Here is a 19,432-nt window from a genome sequence, read left to right on the forward strand (position 1 = left end):
ACCATTGAAGTGGCTGGCGTGCCTTGTCGAAGGATGCGGGGGGGCGGGGGGGGGGGTATTGAAGTGCAAGTGTGGAGGAGGAGAGGGCGAAGTGGAACCGAGGAGGTGGCTGATGGGAGGTGAGGAGGGAGAAGCACTGACAAAGGCTGACAGCCGTGACAATCATCTCATCCATCCTCTCTTACAAAACATCAGCATGTGCTCTCATTTGTCATTCATGCGCTCGCTTCTTTCCCGCGGCAGCTCGAAGGCTGCACATCGAGCATCTCGGCCGTACGGCGCTGACAATTACGCAACGTTGTTTTATTTAAAATGGACAGTGAAGGGGCTTGGCTTTCAAGTTTGATACCAGCGACAAAACACCCGGTAGAAGTTTACGGACTGAGCACATTAGAAAAGTAAGTAAGGCAGGGCAAGACCAATTTGAAATTTGAAAGGAGTCAAAATCTTCAAATGAACTCTGAAGTGTGAAGACAAGCCAGAACAAAAGATTAGAATTGCAATTAAATACATATGTGTGTTCCAACTAAATAAAGTTTGTGTTCTTCACCATTTCTTCCACATTTTTCAAAGCTCACCAATTTTTCAGCATGGTGAAAATCATATATTCCGTCACTACCCCCCCGGCAACCAGTCTAGGCTGTTCCCCCTTGTAGTTCGCCCAAAGTCAGCTGGAATAGGCTGTCGCTCCCACACGACATGACCCTCGATGAGGATAAGCGCGACACAAAACGGATGGAAGAAATCTAATCGAATGTGAGAGGTTTAAAACAAATCCCGGAGCCGCACATTCGTCCAAATCCAAAAGCACAAAACATACAAACTGACACAAAGGCACGTTCACCCAAACACGCACGGCGCCCAGCGTGCCGAGCGACCGGCGGCATCTGCCTCATTTCACCTCACAACGCCGCTCCATCGGGCAGGGTCAAAGGTCAGGCCTGTGACCGCTTTAACGACCCATCAGCATGTTGCTGAGTGCTTTTAAACACTATTATCACAGCTGGAATGTCAAGGGTGCCATCACAAGCCAGCCAGTGGGGGGCCAGGGGGCGGGGCTTCATGGATCCGGCAGTGCTGAGATGACATTTGAGGGTACGGATGCTTTTTTTTTTTTTTTTTATTTCCAAACTGCACACAATTAGCTTGTCACAAGCACCCAACTTATTTATTCCGACATGAAATTTCCTAAGAAATAGCTTTGATGTTTTGCGTGTCAGAACAACGGAGATGCGAGTGTGTGGCTGCAAAATAAACGTTTGTGGCCACGAAGTAGGTGCGACTCCCTACTGGACACTCGTGTCTCTACAAACTAAAAGGTGGAAGCTGAGGCTAAAACTACATCACTGGCGCAGATATTACGTTTTGATTTTAGTTTCAGCTGGAGTCGAGCCCCCAAAAAAAAAAACATTCAGAAATGCTTAGCATTGCAAGGAATCGTAGAAAATGAATTAAAAAAAATTGCCTTTATATAAATGTAACTGATTTGAATAAGTCCCTTTTAAACATTGAATCTTGAATTATGAAGAACAAAAGATTTGTCCCCTCAGGGAAACAAGCTGCAGCACACGCCGCACAAATCCATTTTATTGACGGCCACATGAAATGAGTGAAAACATCGACTTGCGCTCTTTGCGCCGAGGCCACCGTGAGAGAAAAGATGTCACTTACAGAACACGAGCTTGGACTCTTGCGCCAACAGGACATACAGAAAAAAGTTGGCAAATTCACATCTCTGCTCATGCTCACAGAAATTGTTGAAAATATCCCAATGATCTCCTCAATATTTTGGAGTTGATGGACAAAATTGGTTTCCTCATGAAGCTCGGAAGCTTTTAGAGACAGGAAGACGTTATAATGTCCACAAAACCCAAAATATCGGGACAAAATATGAGCATGCCTGATGTGATGTGTTGCTGAATTAGACGTCGTTTATCAACGAGGCTCATTTGCAAACAGGTGGGCAATTTTCCCAACTAATATATGCATATGAGCTCATTTAAATTGGCGCAAATAACGCCGGCACACCGGCGCCACAATCTGACGCTTTTCACCATCTGGGTGCGCGTTTTGTGCTCTTCAGTGCCACGCAATCCTTTCGTGAATTTGCCCCAAAATGTTTCCCTCCAATGTGCTTGAGTGCAACTGGTTGGGAAATCGTTGGAGACGACAGCGTCGCAATTCGGTTTCAATGCTGTGCTTGTGTTTTTCTTTTGCAATAGCTTGGAATTGGCATTGAGGAGACCTGTTGGCGTTTCCAGCAGTGGTGGGCGGGCAAGGCCTTCAAGTTCTTCTCTGCTAGCCTAACATCATCAAGAAATCATGATCAGATTCTTCACGTTGATGTCCTAGTGTTGAATTTTTAGGTGAGAGTTTTCATCCAATCACAATTTAGATAGCTCGTGTTGCCAGGCAGATTTCATGTCACAAGTAGCACGCATTTGTCCGAGGCCTTCAGATACAATTGTGCGGGCGTCTGTTCTGTGTCTTGCGATAGCCAATCAGATCACGAGTTGATGACAGTAAGGCCCTCACGCTGGCCTTACGTTGAAAGTGATGAACATGTTTTGTGATTGGATACTCACTTGTGAGGGGGCAGCGCTACGCGGAATCAACACACCCGAAAGTCGTAACTGGCGACCGTTTGAAAATCTTCTTTTTTTAAACCACAATGGCCGAAGGCGGGAAAAGTGCGGATTTAATTACAGATTCATTTTCAAGACGGACCTTTCAAGAGAAGCTCGGTCGTCCAACACTCACTCGCTGTTTAAATGTCTTTCTGTATATTATTTGTCCAGCCGTGCTGTGATAAAGAATGGCAATATGAGGTGTACTTATGCGAGTCGGACTTCACTGAAGGCCCAGGTGCGAAATGCACGGCCCGCCACTGGTTTCCAGCGACGTAATGAAGGCGCTCTGATCTGCGGAGGAGGGCAACATGCAACGCACACAAACCGACCGACCGACGAAACACGCACTTGACAGACTTCCATTGCTTTCTGTTTTTATGTGCGGGTGACGAGATGAGCAAGCAACACAGCGAGTCATCAAAATCCATCCCCAAAAAGCTTCGCCATTGTGATCTGCCGCCACGTGCACGCGTGTGCGTGTGTCAAACCAAACGCGTCTGGTGTGCTGTCATGCCTCCTGTTAAATTTTAATCACCTCACGTTGTGAAGATGTGTACGGGGAGAAGATGCGGGACGGAAGAGCGAAGCAAAATAAACGAATACATGTCAGCCCGCCTCGCATCTTCTTCCCGGAGGTTCCGTCTGTGAAAAACGAGCGGGTGATTTGGGAAGTACAGAAAGAAATTCCTCACTCCGCAAATGGAGTGTCACCACACGGGGCCTCGCTTTTAGACATTAGAAGGGTCAATGGATAGTCAAAGCCAGGATGCGGGACAAGGTAATGCTGGTGGGGGGGTCTGCTCAACCGCCCCCGGAAGAATGAATTATTCATCGAAATCGGATTCCTGGAAGACAATTTGCCCCAAATTCACCCAAATTCATAATTCATCCGCACCCCTGGCCATGTGCATTTGGTTTGCTCCCAGACTGATTGTGTCCGCCCATACCTGTCATTCCCCCCCCCCCCCCCCCCCTCGCTCTCCCTGGCAGCATCATACTTAATGCATGAGCCTGTTGCAGTGAGACGAGTGCGAGTGGCGAAGGCGGAAAAAGACCACAAATCACTTAGAATAACAGCGGCTACCGACTTTGGATGTTTTACTCTTCATTTCTGTCTGCAGTCATTTGCCGTGTTGAAGAGGATGTCCCCCGGGATCCTTTTTTTAATGTTTGATCAAAGCCGTGCAAGCCATCAGAAACAACGACGATCCATTTGGCTGTCTGCTTTTGATGCTTTTTTTCTTCTTCTCACCTCTCGCATTGCGACACTAAAAGCTTTCTTCCATTCCCTTCTCGCTGTCAATTGAATACGTTGCAAGCGAAGCACTCTGCTGAGGCCGATTGGCGATGCCGACGATTAATTCAATATCTGCAAGTTTAATGGAAAACGGGTTTACAGCACCGCGGGACCGCAATCGCTCCCTCGTGGCGACTAGATTGTGTTTCGAGGCTAATGATCCACGGCTAACAACTAACGGGAATTCACCAGCTGGAAATAAAGAAGCAGATCGGTCGTTTACATTCATCAATACTGCCATTAGCATTTTAGCGCAGGAGCTAGCAACGCCTCAACGTGGACTTCATATTGGCCACGGTCACAGCAAAGTGGAAATAAACATCTTCTAAATTGGACACACCAGAGAGAGAAGTGTTGTTAATAAATAAAGAATTAATGTTACAAAATCAAAATCAAAATAACAAACAAATCTCAAATGTTTTGGGCGTGTCTGCCAGATGCACCGAATGCCGTCAGCCAATCATCGAATGACACTTCCACAACCTGCAAAAATGGATGCCACTTTGTCTGGCATCTTTCCTAAGCCCACATAACATTTTCTGCGGCAAAAAATATATCTGCTTATAGCTTCTGGTAGCAGGAATACACCCCCGATGATTATGCAAGGGGGGCTTTTCCATATTGCAACAATGAGGCACTCTAAAGCGGCCACACCGGCCTGAAGCCGTCTCCTCGCTACTCTGCCTTTCGCTGCGTGCACTCGCGGCCAATAACGAGGCGCACCAGCGGACGGTCCGAAGGGAAGATTTATTTTCGAGATGAAGGTCTAGCTAGCAAGCTAACTGCATGTCACAATTGCACAGGATAATCTGAAGCTTTGCACAAATTCTTACACAGTGAAAGAGGGGTCAGTTATGCACTGGGCCGCATTTCAACCACGGCTAAAGAAAATAAAAAAAATAATGATAATAAAAATAATCTGGGAAGTTGAAACGGTGAGAAACCTTTTCAATGGCGTACACCCGCAATTGCCACGCCTTAGCACACGGCCAGAATATTTTGTAATTCCTTTTACAAGATCATTTAAGACCCCGCCCAAACACACGCATTTCCTTGAGGCGTGCCGGTAAACACCGAAGAAGGAAAACAAGGTTGTTGGAGGAGCCACAAGGGCAAACGCCTACGTTGGCTGTATTGTGGTTACCATGACAACACTGTCTCCATGCAACATCCCTCCACCCCACCTCCCTCTCGTACATTCCAAATCAGTAATTCAAACACGGACATTGGCAGGGTTGCTCTTTCGCTTATATATGCCAACGCACGCACGTTCACCTGCTCATTCATTTGTTGCGGACATGACAGGATGTCTCTCACACACACGCACACGCATTCTAATGAACACGCTGGAGGCCTTCATATAAACTACACGGGATGAACGCCAAACATAAAGTCATGGCAGCAAGCATTGAAGCTAATCAAAAATGTATCAACTGTTTTCAGACTCATCCAAGCAAACACAAGCAAAGCGTTCCCACAGACTCCCAAAAATGAAGAAATGTCAAGAGAATTACGCCTGACCTGATTTATTTATATAATGTTTGTCCCCCAATGAGAGAGTGCTGGAATAAAAAGAGGAGGTGAATAATTGAAAGAGGACGGTGCGGACTCCAAAACATATCCACGAAGATGGAGATGGAGACGCTGAAATGGAGAGACTGAGCGATGAGGGGGAAAAAAACGCAGCTCAGACAAAAGGAGGGCGGCAGCAGCGTGAAATCAAATCGCAATGGAAAATTGATGAACACGACATTTGAAAAATTCACAGGCGGAGAAAAACGATGACAAATGAGAAGCATGCTGAGAAGCGATGGGCTAAATGGGAGCCGCGACCAGCGCGAGCTGTGGTGGGGTGTCACTCTTACGTAAGCGGGGATCAGACGGAGGTGTGCGTTTTTCACGCGGATCCGTGAAAATCAGCACATGTGTCAGCTCCTCCTCCTGCTTGTGTACGTCAGCTGCTGTTCACCACAGCCCACAAATGGCAAGCTACTTTCCGTACGACCACACGAGCATGTTCAGTTCAATAAATAACTCGATCCATTTTTTTTTTAAGTCTACGTCCAGTTACCTCTTGGTCATGCTTTCAGTGCCTTCGTGAGGGACTCGTGTTCCTTTCGGACACGGTTGAATCTCGGCCATTCATTTGCCATAATCGATGCGCCGCGCCATGTTCTCGTGACTCAGTCTGCCTTTGCTTCTCGTTGAGTGAGCATCACCCGGCGCGTTCATTCGAAGCATTTCGCTAGTTGTGTTTTAAAAAAAAAACAAAAAAAACCAGGGGGTTCAACAGAGGGCAAGGCGAGTTCCACAACGCACGCAAGAGCAAGCCTGCCGCTTTGCTTGGCAACAGCAGCAGAGCACTTCCTGTCGGGCCTTTTCAAATCAAAGCAAGCCAGTATTTCGGCACTTTTTTTCACCCCATAGTGGCTTGTCTGGCTGTCACACTCAAGAAACAAGCAAATTTTTTTGGGTTGACCTCAAGTCACCAACGATGGACTCCAGCACATCTGCGACCACGGTGATGATAAGCTCTAAAAAATAAAAATGCGACGGGTGTTTTCAGGAGTATATTACGCAAAATAGAGTCTTGAATTGTCACCGACGATGCCTTATTCCACCCCCGATCGTCATGGTAATGAAAGCCGGACTCGATAGTGGCCGCATTGTGGAGGGTGCGGGTGGGCAGTGGCTCATTTGCATAAAATGACCAAAACAACACTTGACACAATTGTGCTGTCAATTTGTGATTTTGAAAATGTCTAACAGACTGTATCATGTCTCGTGCATTTGTGTTCATGTTTGGACGGATGAGTTTCTGTCCCAAGACCATCAATTTACTTCTAGAAAACTAGCACACAATGAATGATTAAGAATGAGGAAGTCGATTCGATTTGGAAACAAAATTGAACCATTGAAGATAAATGTCATTGCCAAGTCTGTGTATTTTTCTTTCTTTTTTTTGGTTGATGCAATATTTTTGGATAAAATGCCTATACGACCCCCTGACTACATTTGATTGTGATTTTGCAACAGGACCATATTCCTCATTTTTATGTTTTGCGTTTATCATAAAATACTCCCCAAGAGCCAAGACACAGCTAGTCCTAACAAACAAGGAAATCCAGGAGAAAAGTTTGTCGAAATACTCCCATGCATTAATTCCACATTCATTGTTGCATACAACACAACAAGAACGGAATGTTGTTTTGGGGACGCGTGCAGGTCACATGTTGGTGCCGGTGGAGGTCTTTCGTTTCGTAAACATGCGTGCGTGCTCAAGCGGCGCTGGCGTAGATGTTCTTCTTGGCCGTCATTTGCTTCATTAGCAACAGCGCCACTCGCCGTGTGCGCCTGTGGCACAAAACTAATGACATGACACACGCAAACACCCCCACCCCTTCACGGCGCACACCCCCGTATTATTATTCACAGCAGGAACGTGCAATGACGAGGACGTCGAGCTTAAAATGGCCCCGCTGGGTTGACGACTTTATGAAACGATGACGAGGAGGAGCTAGCAGAAGTCACCTTCTCTCGTCTCCTGCTGCCTTCCTGCTCGCTCCTCACTCGGCTTATGTCTTATTTGAGCATGCGCGGCCACATATTCCGATGCAATTATCCACAAGATTTTTTGTTTGTGGTACTGACTGAATCACGTGACACCTGACTAAAAGAAGTTGAATGACGACATGAACGACGTGTCGAAAGGCATCCGGCAGTTTGGCGGCGAGACGACATCAACAGCTTGGGCGTGGCCCAAAGTCAACATGTGACGCAGTGAAGGCCATTGCATGCACGGAGCTGCAAAACGAGAGCGGCTGGGCTGGGGGAGGGCTGCAGGTGCTTTTGGCAGTCAGCCAGACAGGAGGGGGGGGGTCCCACGAGCGTGTGATAAGTAGCCTTTGTGGTGCCGGAAGACAGCTCGTGTCACATGCAAGGACATGTCGCCGCCTCCGTGGGGACGATTGGCGCGTCAAATGCCGTGACAAGTGGGGAGGAGTGTGTACGCGACCTCCGACCTGCAACACAACAGGTATATTACAGCAGGTGTTCTCAGACTGGGCTCGCTGAGCTGCAACTAAATCTGAATTATTTATTTATTTTTTTTTAGTGCCTACTACCTTCATGATGGGCTGACAAAAATTGCCGGCAAAATACTCGTCCCTAACTCAGCTGTAGGCTAATTAAATGATGAGATCATCTATGAATGAAAAGGGGGTCATATCAAAGGGGGGGTTAATTATGGGGGGGAAAAAGGTCCATTTATTTCAACAACAAAAGGCACATTTTTATGTAGTTCCATTTTTGAGCAAATAAAGACGTCTTTTAACAAAATATTACAAGCAAAGTCATGTGGGAAGTTATGAATTTATTGTTCATCAACTTTATTAAATAAGATCTTTTGCTCAAAAAATGAAATTTTGTTGTTGTAACTTTGATTACATTTTTTCTTGGAGCGAGTAGAGATGTTGAATTGGTGTTAAGATGATGAAGGGGGGGAAGTTTGAGAAGCCCTCCCTTGCAAATGAAGTCTTGCAACGGCGTCATCGTGCACATTTGCCTTGCGAGAGAAAACACAGCAAGAGAAGATGGACAGAAGTATCGGGCCACTCCGCCAACCAGCCGAGGTGTCAACAATTTGTCCGATCTGGGAACGTCATCATCTTTCGACTCAGTGCCGCACTTCATTCGGGCAAATAAGACGCCGACGAGGCAAAGTCACACATCATGCGAGCTTCCGACACATTTGCATGGACGACCCCGGTGGCCAAACGGCGGCAGGAACCTTTTGTTTGTTTCGGTTGAGGACACAACAAAGTCACGTGGAGATGAGGAGAGAAAGCACCCGATCAAAAACAGACACGCCGTCACGCTTGCGGCAGAGTGCGTGCAGCGTATCAAAGGAAGACCGAAAAAGAGAAACAAATGACAACAACAAAAGCGTTTGAGATCACACGAGCCTAAACGGCAAAAGGTGCAGGCGCTGATTTGCATTTGTTAAACTGATGAACCAAGTCCGATTCATTTTGTCCAAAGCTGCAAATGCAGCAATTCCGCCGAAGTGCTCGTCACCTCATGAAAGCGATTGCAAAGATGAGTCTGGAGCGGCGCCTTTTTGCTAATAAGCATTCAAATACAGAGTAGGAAGCCAGCGAAAAAGTTCCTTGAAAATGAGCGTCCTTCACAAGTTTTCATTTTGAAACCGCACAGGATTTTCTTTTTTTAACCAGTCTGGGGAGTTAACGTTCCCTGTGCAAAACAGAAGACGAACAACGTCACGTTCGAGTTCCGCTGAAAGAAGCAAGCCTGCTGCTCTGACGTCCGTGACGGTTCATTTCGGATGCAGCAAATTCCAAGTGGAGTCGACAGAGAAAAGCAAAGCTATTTCAGATATTTGTCCTGCTCAGATGCCACAAAATGGCACCAAAGATGTCCCATGAGCCCACGAATGGGAAAGTCGTCATTGGTGTCAAGGAAGTCTTGCTGACGTGATGCATCTCGACTGAGACGCCAAGATCTTTCTTGGGGGGGAGGTGAGCGCAAGCACATTTGTGAGAGGAAGTTACAGAGAATTTTTGCTGCATATGAACCAAAGTGGTCATCGTTAACGAGAACTGATGAATTAAAATTGAAAAACATTTTCATTCGCAAATTCTAATAAAAACGAGATCGCTTTTGAAAATATGAACACAGACTAAAACTAACTAAAGCTAAATCTAATTATAGCGAAAACGTCCTTTGTATTCGTCTCAGTCTCAATTAAAATCATGCATGAGCTTTTAAAAAAAAATAAATAAATGCATATATATATTTATTTTTTTTTAATATACATACATTTAGTGTACAATTTGTGAGGGCCCGTGTCAGGAAGCTATTTCAGAATTCAAGTGGACCAACTCAACGTTTCCGTCTATATTCACTTCTCGTCGCTTTTATAGCTTGTTTGTCGCAAGACTTTCATTAAAATGCATTTCCTTCAAATCAAACTTGGTGCAGATGCTCACCTGCTGCAACATTGTCGTCCAATGAGCTCATTGGGCGTAAATGTCAACATCTGTCCATGTCAACATTGAATCCTGCGAAAGCGAGAGGAGCGATGTTTTTTTTTTTTGGTTTGTTTTTTGCCAGAGCGGCAAGCTTCTGACTGAATTCATTTGCACAAAGAGTCCGTTGGAGAAGATTTGTTATTCAAATAAGCCACTGAGCGCTTTGCATTGACAGAGAAGCGGCCTGCTGTTCGTTTTGATGACCTCAAAGTTAATTTGCTCGCATAAGGACAATAAAACAAAACGAAACAAAAAAAAACAAAAAATGGAATGGTTTGAACATTTGTATTTCATTCCGCCTTGAATTTCTTTCAAATTTCAAACGCAATTCAATTGAGTGAACGACTTCACCATCCATATTTCTTAATTATCATTATTATTATTATTTTGTAGCACTATATTGCAAAAAAATATATACTTGATTGATTCATTTATTGATGTTGGGGAGACAAAATGAGTTCTTATCGTTACGTCATTAAATGTAAAAGAAAATAAGATGCAAAAATGACCAAATTAGACTAAATTGCTTTCCACCAATGGGCATCTTTTTTTTCCTCTTTTAGATGAAATTGAAATGCTTCAATATATATATTCTGAATTCAAGTGGAAAGCATCATGTTCAATTCTTCTGAAACTCATTTTTCAACTTTTGCTGGTGGAGGCTGCGTCCGGGAGTCCACCGTCGACGCCACGCGTGCGTGAAAACCCGTCAAGACGTCCATGCAAGGTGTCAATTCGTGCGCCTCGTCGCCCTCGCCTCACCCTGCTGTCACCATGACAACCTCACCATTCCTGCTGCTCAATATTTCTCTCCCCTCCCCCTTCCACATCTCGCTCTCGAGCACCTTCATCTGCCGTCTCCGTCTGTGAGGCAGGTCTCCCCGGTTCTTGAAAGGCGTTCTACTTCCTGCCAGTCGATTTTCCCACAACGGCTTCCTTTTTAGTCTCCACTTTTGTTCTTCGTCGTGTCTCCCAACTCAACGAGCTGAAGTTTGCCGCTATTCTCGACTCAGTCGGCTCGTCTTGCTCGTTTGGGAGCAAGGTCTTTCTCGTTGGTTTCTTCTCGTAGGAAAGGATTTGTCGAAAAGTCGCAAATTTGAAACTTCACGCGCTAATCTTTTGCGCCAGACGCGTATGGCTCACATTCCACTTTTCACTTTTGTCATGAGACGTGGCCTTGCTGTCAAGTTCCATCTCGCAATCAGGAGAAATCATCCAGGGGAAATCTGCAGGCTCGGACCGCTAAGTGGCTGACCAACTCCCACGGCATCCGTTATCATTCTCATCGGGAACCTATTTGGAGTCACTAACGAAATCCAATTAGCGGCAACGGAGTCGGCAGCTGAGATCTTCTGGAAGGACGAAGCGAGGCGGCGCGTTTCATGAAAGGGGGGCAGCGTTATCGGAGGCGCGCAGACCCCCGACTCCGCTGCAGACCTCGTCCGGCTCTGCAAATCCGACATTGTGATCACCGCACCCCCCCCCCCCCCCCCCCCCCCCCGTCGCTCCCCAGCGTCGTCATGTAGCCGTGGCGAAGAGATCAAGGACGTGACATTTTCTGGAACATGCAGCAATTTTGCAGCCAGTAGGAAATAGAATGACCGGACAGCTGCGTCGGGCGCATCATTTATTTATTTTTTTTGAAGTAGAGACGACTTTATAACGTGATACGGTAAAGGCGCAAAAGAAGAACCTCAACACTGGCGAGATGCGAACGTCTCAACCAGTGAACTCGCAGACCCAAACGAGAAGGGAAAATCCGACAAAGGCCACGAGGGAGTCGATGTTGACCTTTTCCTCGGGCCAAACAAGCACTTGATGAGCTTTTCATAGAAATGCTCGCCAATAAGGTCTGGCAGGCCAAGACGGTTTGGGCGTGTCGCCATCGAGCTCGTGAAGAAAAAAATAAAGAAATCCATGCAGAGTACAACAGAAAATCAGACGCTTCGAGATCCCACGTCAAAACCACTTTTGTCACTTCCACTCCTAAATGGTGAACACAAACTCACTCAACATGAAATCATGACAAGACGAAAAGAAAAGTCCATTTTGCTTTCAGCGAAAATGTTCTCCTGACATTGAAGAGTGTGCGCCACACCCCAAACAAGTGTCAAGGCCTCTTTTCAACGTGCTCCTCTTTGTCTCACCTCCCAAAGCCAGCCCCCCACCCCCTTGCCCCCCCGCACAACATGACACGTGCGCCTGAATAAATCTCTTTCACCCTCTTGTTGATCCGCCGTTTCCTCTTGGGGACGCCACCTTTCATCTTTTGCTCGTCTTAACAAGGAGCCTCACCCCAACCCGCCTCGGCCTCACCCCGCCTCACCCCGCCTCACCCCGCCTCACCCCGCCCCCCTCTGCTTATCTGCGCCTGCAGCGTCAATCAGTCGTCTTCTCGGCACAGATCAAATGATTAGCGAGCATCACCTGACAGGGCGGCACGAGTGCGTCTGGATTCATTTTCAGGCTTGACTACTAAATCTAGATTGTAATGTTGCAGTTCGGGCTTGGCACGGGCGTCCATGTCGTGCCAAACAGTCGAGGCAAGAAAACAACATGCGGATTTGAATACACAAACAAGAAGCGAGCGAGCGAGCGTGGCGGAGAGGGAGCCATAAATTGGATCCCCCAACAGAGGGATGTACACAGCTGGACGTTATAAATCAGAGTAGGTGCAAACGATAGTCGGGGGAGCCATTATATACATATACACGCCCTATTCTGACATCACGTAACACGCACCTCCCACCTGCTACTGGGGCATACCAAGAGGGGGGAAATACCCCTCATATATATATATATATATATATATATATATATATTTTTTTTTTTTTTTTTTTATATTAGGGCTGTCAAAATTAAAGTGTTAACTCAGAGGATTAATCCAAAAAATTTTGTTGAAAAATAATGTGATTAATACACCTTTTGTGTTGGAGTTGATTACGTCTATGCGTGACATCAAATAACCCAATTCAACCATTGACTTTTAATGTTCTACTGAGACTCTTCATCCTCCGTGCCATTTCTTAGCATCTTGACATTTTCCTTCTCTGCAGCCAAATCCTGCCTCTTTTTTTGTCTCCATGTCTGAAATGTGGGTGTAGTGTGTAATGGGATGGCACGGGAGGTGAGATTAAATTAGGCGCGTGTATGGGGATTACAACCCACTCAAAGGCTGATCTCCTCCCACTGTCTGTAATCCAAGCCTAATGAATGTATCGCATCCGACGCGGCGGGACGCAAAAAGTGTACTTGAGGATGCCAAGTCAGCTAATGTGTGCCGCGCCTCATTGAGCGAAAAGATGAGCTGTCATGAAGAGGTAAGAGAACAAAAACGCTGACAATTCACTCCTTGATGTATCGCTTGCATTCATATCCGTTCCTTAAATCACGCCAAACTTTGCTTAAAGCGCAACAACACATTGACGCTCTTTATTAGCCCATCTATGGCGTTTTGCATAGTTTGCTCGCATTAAGCTAAGAAAACTCTTTCTCTAGGCAAGCTACAGTATGTGGTTGCTCTTCATATGTGAAGCGTGTAATTTTTTTTCTATTTTTGTGAGGGTTGAACTTCAACCGGCAATGGCAAAAAAAAAATAAAAAATAGTTTGAAGCCTCTTTGAAGAATTCGCAACTATCTTCCAAAGTGCTTCTAGTTGTGAAATGAGTTGAACTCAGTGTCGACATCCAGCGTTTTTTTTTTTTGCTGACAAGTCAAAGCCAGACTACGGCATTCATATATATTCAATATATTCTGTATACTCCATGGACAAATACAGTAGATTCGTTTCATAAAAGTAAAAAGCTGCAATGGCGCCTCTCTCCACAAAAGACAATTTGGCCAAGAGTGGAGAAAAAAAATGTGAATTGAATCCATTTATTTCATTATTTATTTTCTTCATCAAAAGGGACAGAAAAGAACTTTCAACGTTTACATCACTCGCCGACCTTGTCAAAAATCAAGTTGTTGAAATCTCTTTTGTACTTCCTACTCAGATGGAAATTCTGGATTTCATTGAGTATGGATCCAAACAAGTCCCTGTCATTGATTCACGACTCTCTGCCTACCTACAGTATGCGTGTTCCGTCCTCATTTTTTTTTTGTTCTATGTGCTTGTTACTGTAATACTAAAGTGACTCTTCACACCGGAGACACGTTTCTTGGATTTTTTTACATTTGATTCTGAGCGGCGTCAATGTGATTATTTTGAAGAAAGCAGTCCAGGTTGCGTCGGAGATTTTCTAAATGCGGCTTAAACAACGGTGCTGACATCCTCCCTGTGCCCACTCCGAGGCTCATTAAAAATGCAGCGATCAATCAATACATCAGAAAAGCAACGTTAGCGAGTCCCAGTTTGCGCGACGTAATCAAAGTGGGAAGCGGGATTCCCTCGCCGTTGTTTACAAAACACAAGTGAAGGTGACGCTTCTGCGACTTGGACAAAAATGAATTGTGAGTCTCGAAACACTTGCAAGTGTTATTTATTTATTTATTTTTTTAAATATGTGTTTTCATTTGTGTCCTAATTTTAATTTATATGACAACCATAAGGTGTGCGCTTTGTTACAGCTCCAGCTCTTGTGAAATACGCCACATGAATAAAGTTGGATTGGATTGCATTTATAGAATCACAATGTAGTCATGACATAATTACATAAAATCTAAAAAAAAAAAAAAAAAAAAAAAAAATACACTTTTTTTTTTTTGCTTCAATTCAATGTCATTGTGCTGCTCCTTCGGACGGTTGGTGGCACGTACGGACAACTCCACCTATACATGTACGGACTTGGAGTTGTGGATGTTTGTTTGAACAAAATGTGCCGGCTCACAAAAGGCCGTTTGGCATCAACGGATGATTTCGGGGACGGTCAGAGAACACGGCAAACAGAAGCGCAATTTAGCACATCATTCTCCTCAGCGACGGCGGCAAGAACGCGTCTTTCATTGCGTTGGAGATGAAGATGAGCTGCAGGGGATTTTTTTGCGCTTGCACAAAGAAACGTCTGTCACAGACACCAAAATAAAAGCAGCAGATGCCAGCAAAAAGGTCAGTCATGGATTTCATGGGCAAGCGCTTTCCAAATTGCACGCAGCTTTGATTCTCAAGTTTGCTTTTTAATGGAGATTTTCTACACATTCTTAGCCCTCAAGCAAATTAATTTTTTTTTTTTCAAGTTATGATTTTAACATTCGGACTCATTCTTAAATACAACTTTTTGATTTGCTCGTATTTTGAGTTCATTCACATTTGTTGTAGTTTCTCGAATTGTTTGACTTCTCGCACCAAGCAGACAAATTGTTTAATTCTGCAGGATTTCAATGCAAAGTACGGCGAAATGCAAAAATGTTCGTTTTGACGGGAAAAAGCCACGAAAAAACAAAGAGTTGCTCTTTTGCGGCTGACAGAAGTAAAGTCTAGCAAAGACCGCTCTGAAGTCCATCTTTATTGCTTGTTCGCTAAAAACAAAACTTTTCTGGGGTTCAATTTATCAATCTTCTCTAATTGTTGCCTTTCGCTCGTGACATAATCAATTCATTTACATATTTGACGCTCAGATTGTCGTCTGTTCCAGACACCCCAAGAAAAAAAAAAAGGTGTTTTTTCCATTTGCTAGCCTGTCTATAACATTTTGCATTGTTTGTGAGCATTAAGCTAAATGGACGTTATTTTTTGGCGGTTTGAAATACATAACATGTCATTTTCTTTCTTTCACATTTAGTTTGGTAAACTGAAGCATTTGTAACAACGTCTCGCTCACAATTCAAAGCAAAGACTTAAATCGAGTTAGTCTTATCTCGAGACACGACAGCATGGCAAATTTGTGGGCGTGTCCTAGCAGGACAAGATGGTGGCGCGTTCTGGGCACATTCTCCAAGTGGTCTCCGGAACGGCATCAATCACGATGTCACCTTCGCACTCGCTTCTCAAATCAAATCAATCAATCCTTTCCCTCCCCTCACTGCCATCTCGGTTCTCCTCCTTCCCTCCTGCTCAAAAGCTCGTCTATAATCTTTGGCAGGCGGCCGGCCTGTCAATGCACCTGACCTCGACCTCCTTAAATCATCGCAATATATTCCCTTGCAAAGCCCTGACAGGACGTCGCACCCCCGCGCACCCCAAAGCCCCTTTACAACCCATCTGCGGCATGAGACGCAAACAGCCGCCGTTTTGGGAGGGGCGCGAGCTGACGGCCCGTTGAAAGTGCGTGTGCGCGGCGTGACAAAGACGACAAGCGGGAGGCGTGTCGATGGTGCATCAGGGAGGGCGAAGGCCGAACGTGTCGGCTTTGACGCCTCCTCTGTTGACCCTGCTCGACTTTCAAGTCGACGCTCGGTTGCCTCGGAACAGCAGTCCGTCCGTCAAGCTTCCCGGGAAAATAAGTCGGATGTTGCCGGACGTGAACTTAAGTGGTAACAAGAATGCGGGGCCTCGCAATGAGCTCAATTCTTCAATGCTTTGTTTCGCGGACCAACATTGAAATTAAGCAAAAAACTTTCCATCTCACGCTTAACGTGCTCGCTTTTCCAACTTATCAAGTCGCATTTGGCCCTTAAAGGCCACTGTACATGCAGCAAGACGCCTCACGGGCTGAGCATAATATCATCCGGCCTGCAGTTTTTGACGAGACACATTTTGGATTCTAAATAAGTCAAAGAAAAAAAAAATTTAACTCTTGTGCCAAAGAGTGCCGGTTTTGTAACAATTTTGTGCGATTGTTTCTGCAGCGGAAATGCGTCCATGCAGCTCGAGTGGAGGAGAAAGTGTCCCGAGGCTGAAGCAGGTGAAAACAGATCGCTCGTTCCTCCTACACACTTTCTGGAAAAGCGAAAAAAAAAAACCTTTGGACGGACGCCATCCTCTGGCTGACGTTTGCACCCCGTCAACATTCAGGCAAGAAAAGTTGCTTTCGGCATGCAACTAAAACCTTGCGTAATTCTCTTTGTTTTAGATTTAGTTTGATAGTTTCGATTGGCCTTAATCTATTTTTGGGTTTCTAATCATGAAAAATTTGAATCATCAAGAACTGTTAAAATGACATAATGATGTGATCTTGGTCGCATGTGCGGATTGCCAGCAAATATCAGAACCTAATTATTGTTATTGCTGTTCTGCAAAAAATATAAAAACTCACACAGGTAAAAGCTGTTTGGATATTTTTACTTGTAGAAATTTATTAGTCAAAAGATTAGATGAACATTTTTTTTCTTAAAATGTTCGATTATAATTATCTTCTGTTAATATGTGTTCAATAAAGCCATCAATCAATCAATCAGTATTGAGAACTTGATCTCCTTGTCACAGCATCGTGCTGAGCCCAAATTACTTAAACGCATTTGCGTAATTCGGAAACGCACATCCATCCTGATTTGGCATTTAAACAGACGGTCGAAGGGAAGGCAATAAACGTTTGGGAAAAGAAACGATTTGCGTTTTGGTAGAGGTGCAAAGACTAAAACGACAACTATTTGATTATTAAATTCACTCGGAATTCTTTTTGACAATCACTTAATTGCTTGGAAATGTTTTTTTTAATTCAAACTTGTCCAATCATTTGTAATGAAAAAAAGTAAAGCATCAGCTTTACTTTGGAACGCAACGATTTTGACAAATCTGGAACAGAATCATAATTCATTCACGTCCGTGCATTGGCTGTCCTGTCCATTTGAAATAATGTCTTGTTTTTGAATAAAGTGAAATCGAAATTATTTATCCAATTGATTGATTCCTTTTGATTGATTATTAAAATATTTTATACTTGTTAGTTCTATCCCTAGATTTTTTTTGGCTAATGAGTTAGATTTGTGTATGATACATGTGTGAATAGCCACTGGTACTTTTTTTGTAATGAACAGGAAACGTAATGTAATTACTGTCTAATAAAGTGGCGCCTTGCGATAAGAGGTCATTTGTTACATGACCACTCCTACTTCAAATCATCTTTACCCATTGAAATGAATGGAAATGGCATTAATTCGTTCCCGTTGGCAGAAAAAAAATTAGGAAATGACGACTACAATAAAAACAAGTCATAATTAAATTGATCATTGAGGATAAAGAATACGGGCCGGGTAATATTGTTCTTGTTGCTGCCGAGACAATTGTGCTGTGAGACACCGTGACGCTGTTTTGCAGTGTTGATAGCATTAAGCTAAGTGGGACTTTCCTGTTTGAGGTTTTTTCAAATACACAAAATTCTCTTTGTTTGATGTTTCCTTTGACAATTATGGATGAAGCGCGTATTGGGACAAGCTCTTAACACGTCCGTAAAATAAGGCGTGAAAGAGCTTAAGTGATGGCAAGCAGAAGACGGTGACAGCCGGCATGTTTGCGTAGTGCAGATCTATATGGCATGAGGCCAGGTGTGTGCCTGATTTTCATGAAGACACACACACACACACACACACGCACACACACACACCTCCAGGCGGATGTCAGCGCTGGCTGCCCCACCCTAATTTTCACATCCCATCACACCTCTCTCTTCGCTTCTGCCGGCATCTCTGACGACATCCTTGATTCAAATCTCAAGTCACTTTCTTCCCTCCGGAGCTTTAGGTGTCCGTCAGACCGTCATTAACCATAAAGCTTAAGCCGAATGAAAACTGTTGCAGCATGTCGCAATTATGGCTTGTACATAATCAACAAACGACGGAGCTTTTAGCTGGGGGAGGGGAAAGAGGGCAGATTTCAATTAAAGTCGCCAGGCTGGGGAGGCGAAGCAAATCATTTGCTGGGGAAATTGACCATCTTTCACCATTTATTCATTTATTTATTCATTTAGTTTTGCCGGGGCTCAGATGTGAAAAGTGTAAGAAGGTCGGAAAAATGCAACTGCATCTTTCTTAAAGATCAAAATGTGCGAATGCAAATTGGCAGCATGATGAGCATGAAGAACGTCAGGAGAGATGAGAGCCTGTTGCATGCCAACACAACATGAAAAAAAATAAATCTCACAAATCAAGCAGAGAGACGCAAGTAGAGCCACAGGTCCCCAACATGCAAATCATTCGGATGCGCTTATCATCACCATCCTCATCACCTCATCCTCATCATCATCATCATCATCGCAATTTCAGCAGACGCAAAGCCGTGTTGCACACTTGACGATATTGTTGACGTGACACACACTTCCAGAAAAAACAATCAATCGATTCAAAATCAAGACATTTCTCCAGAGGACACAATTTCATGTGAAATAAACGCGTCGCATTTCACAGAGCGTCAAAGGTGTGATGCCGCCACGATGAAGCAACTCATCAGACATCCTGTTTTTTTTCCTTCCCCAACCTTGAAAGTGTCCGCATGCACAAAAAACTGCTCTTACCTGTTCACCGATGCTTCTTCCCTCCGTCACGAGTCCCCAAGCGGATTGCGTCGCCGCCTCGTCTGGTCTGGTCTGGTCTGGTCTGGGCTGGGCTGCGTGGCGACTGTGCACACCTCGGCGCTGTGCTG

The 19,432-nt window shown here is 44.7% G+C and overlaps 1 protein-coding gene across 7 annotated transcripts in view; it reads right to left on the reverse strand.

Annotated features, from left to right (window-relative positions):
* l1cama (L1 cell adhesion molecule, paralog a) overlaps positions 1-19,432 on the reverse strand; it is a 38,679-nt gene extending 19,247 nt beyond the window's left edge. For 5 of the 7 annotated variants that reach the window (XR_015842431.1, XM_088289311.1, XM_088289309.1 and 2 more), the window contains exon 1: positions 19,305-19,432. The gene's annotated coding sequence lies outside the window, so the exon portion shown is untranslated. Of the gene's footprint in view, positions 1-5,998; positions 6,251-19,304 lie in introns of those variants that run through there. The other 2 variants (XM_088289307.1, XM_088289308.1) reach the window with 2 other exon arrangements.

The sequence above is a fragment of the Idiotropiscis lumnitzeri genome, chromosome 3 (assembly GCF_059441095.1).
Source record: "Idiotropiscis lumnitzeri isolate Australia: NSW breed Sydney's pygmy pipehorse chromosome 3, RoL_Ilum_1.0, whole genome shotgun sequence".
Classification (NCBI taxonomy): Eukaryota; Metazoa; Chordata; class Actinopteri; order Syngnathiformes; family Syngnathidae; genus Idiotropiscis; species Idiotropiscis lumnitzeri.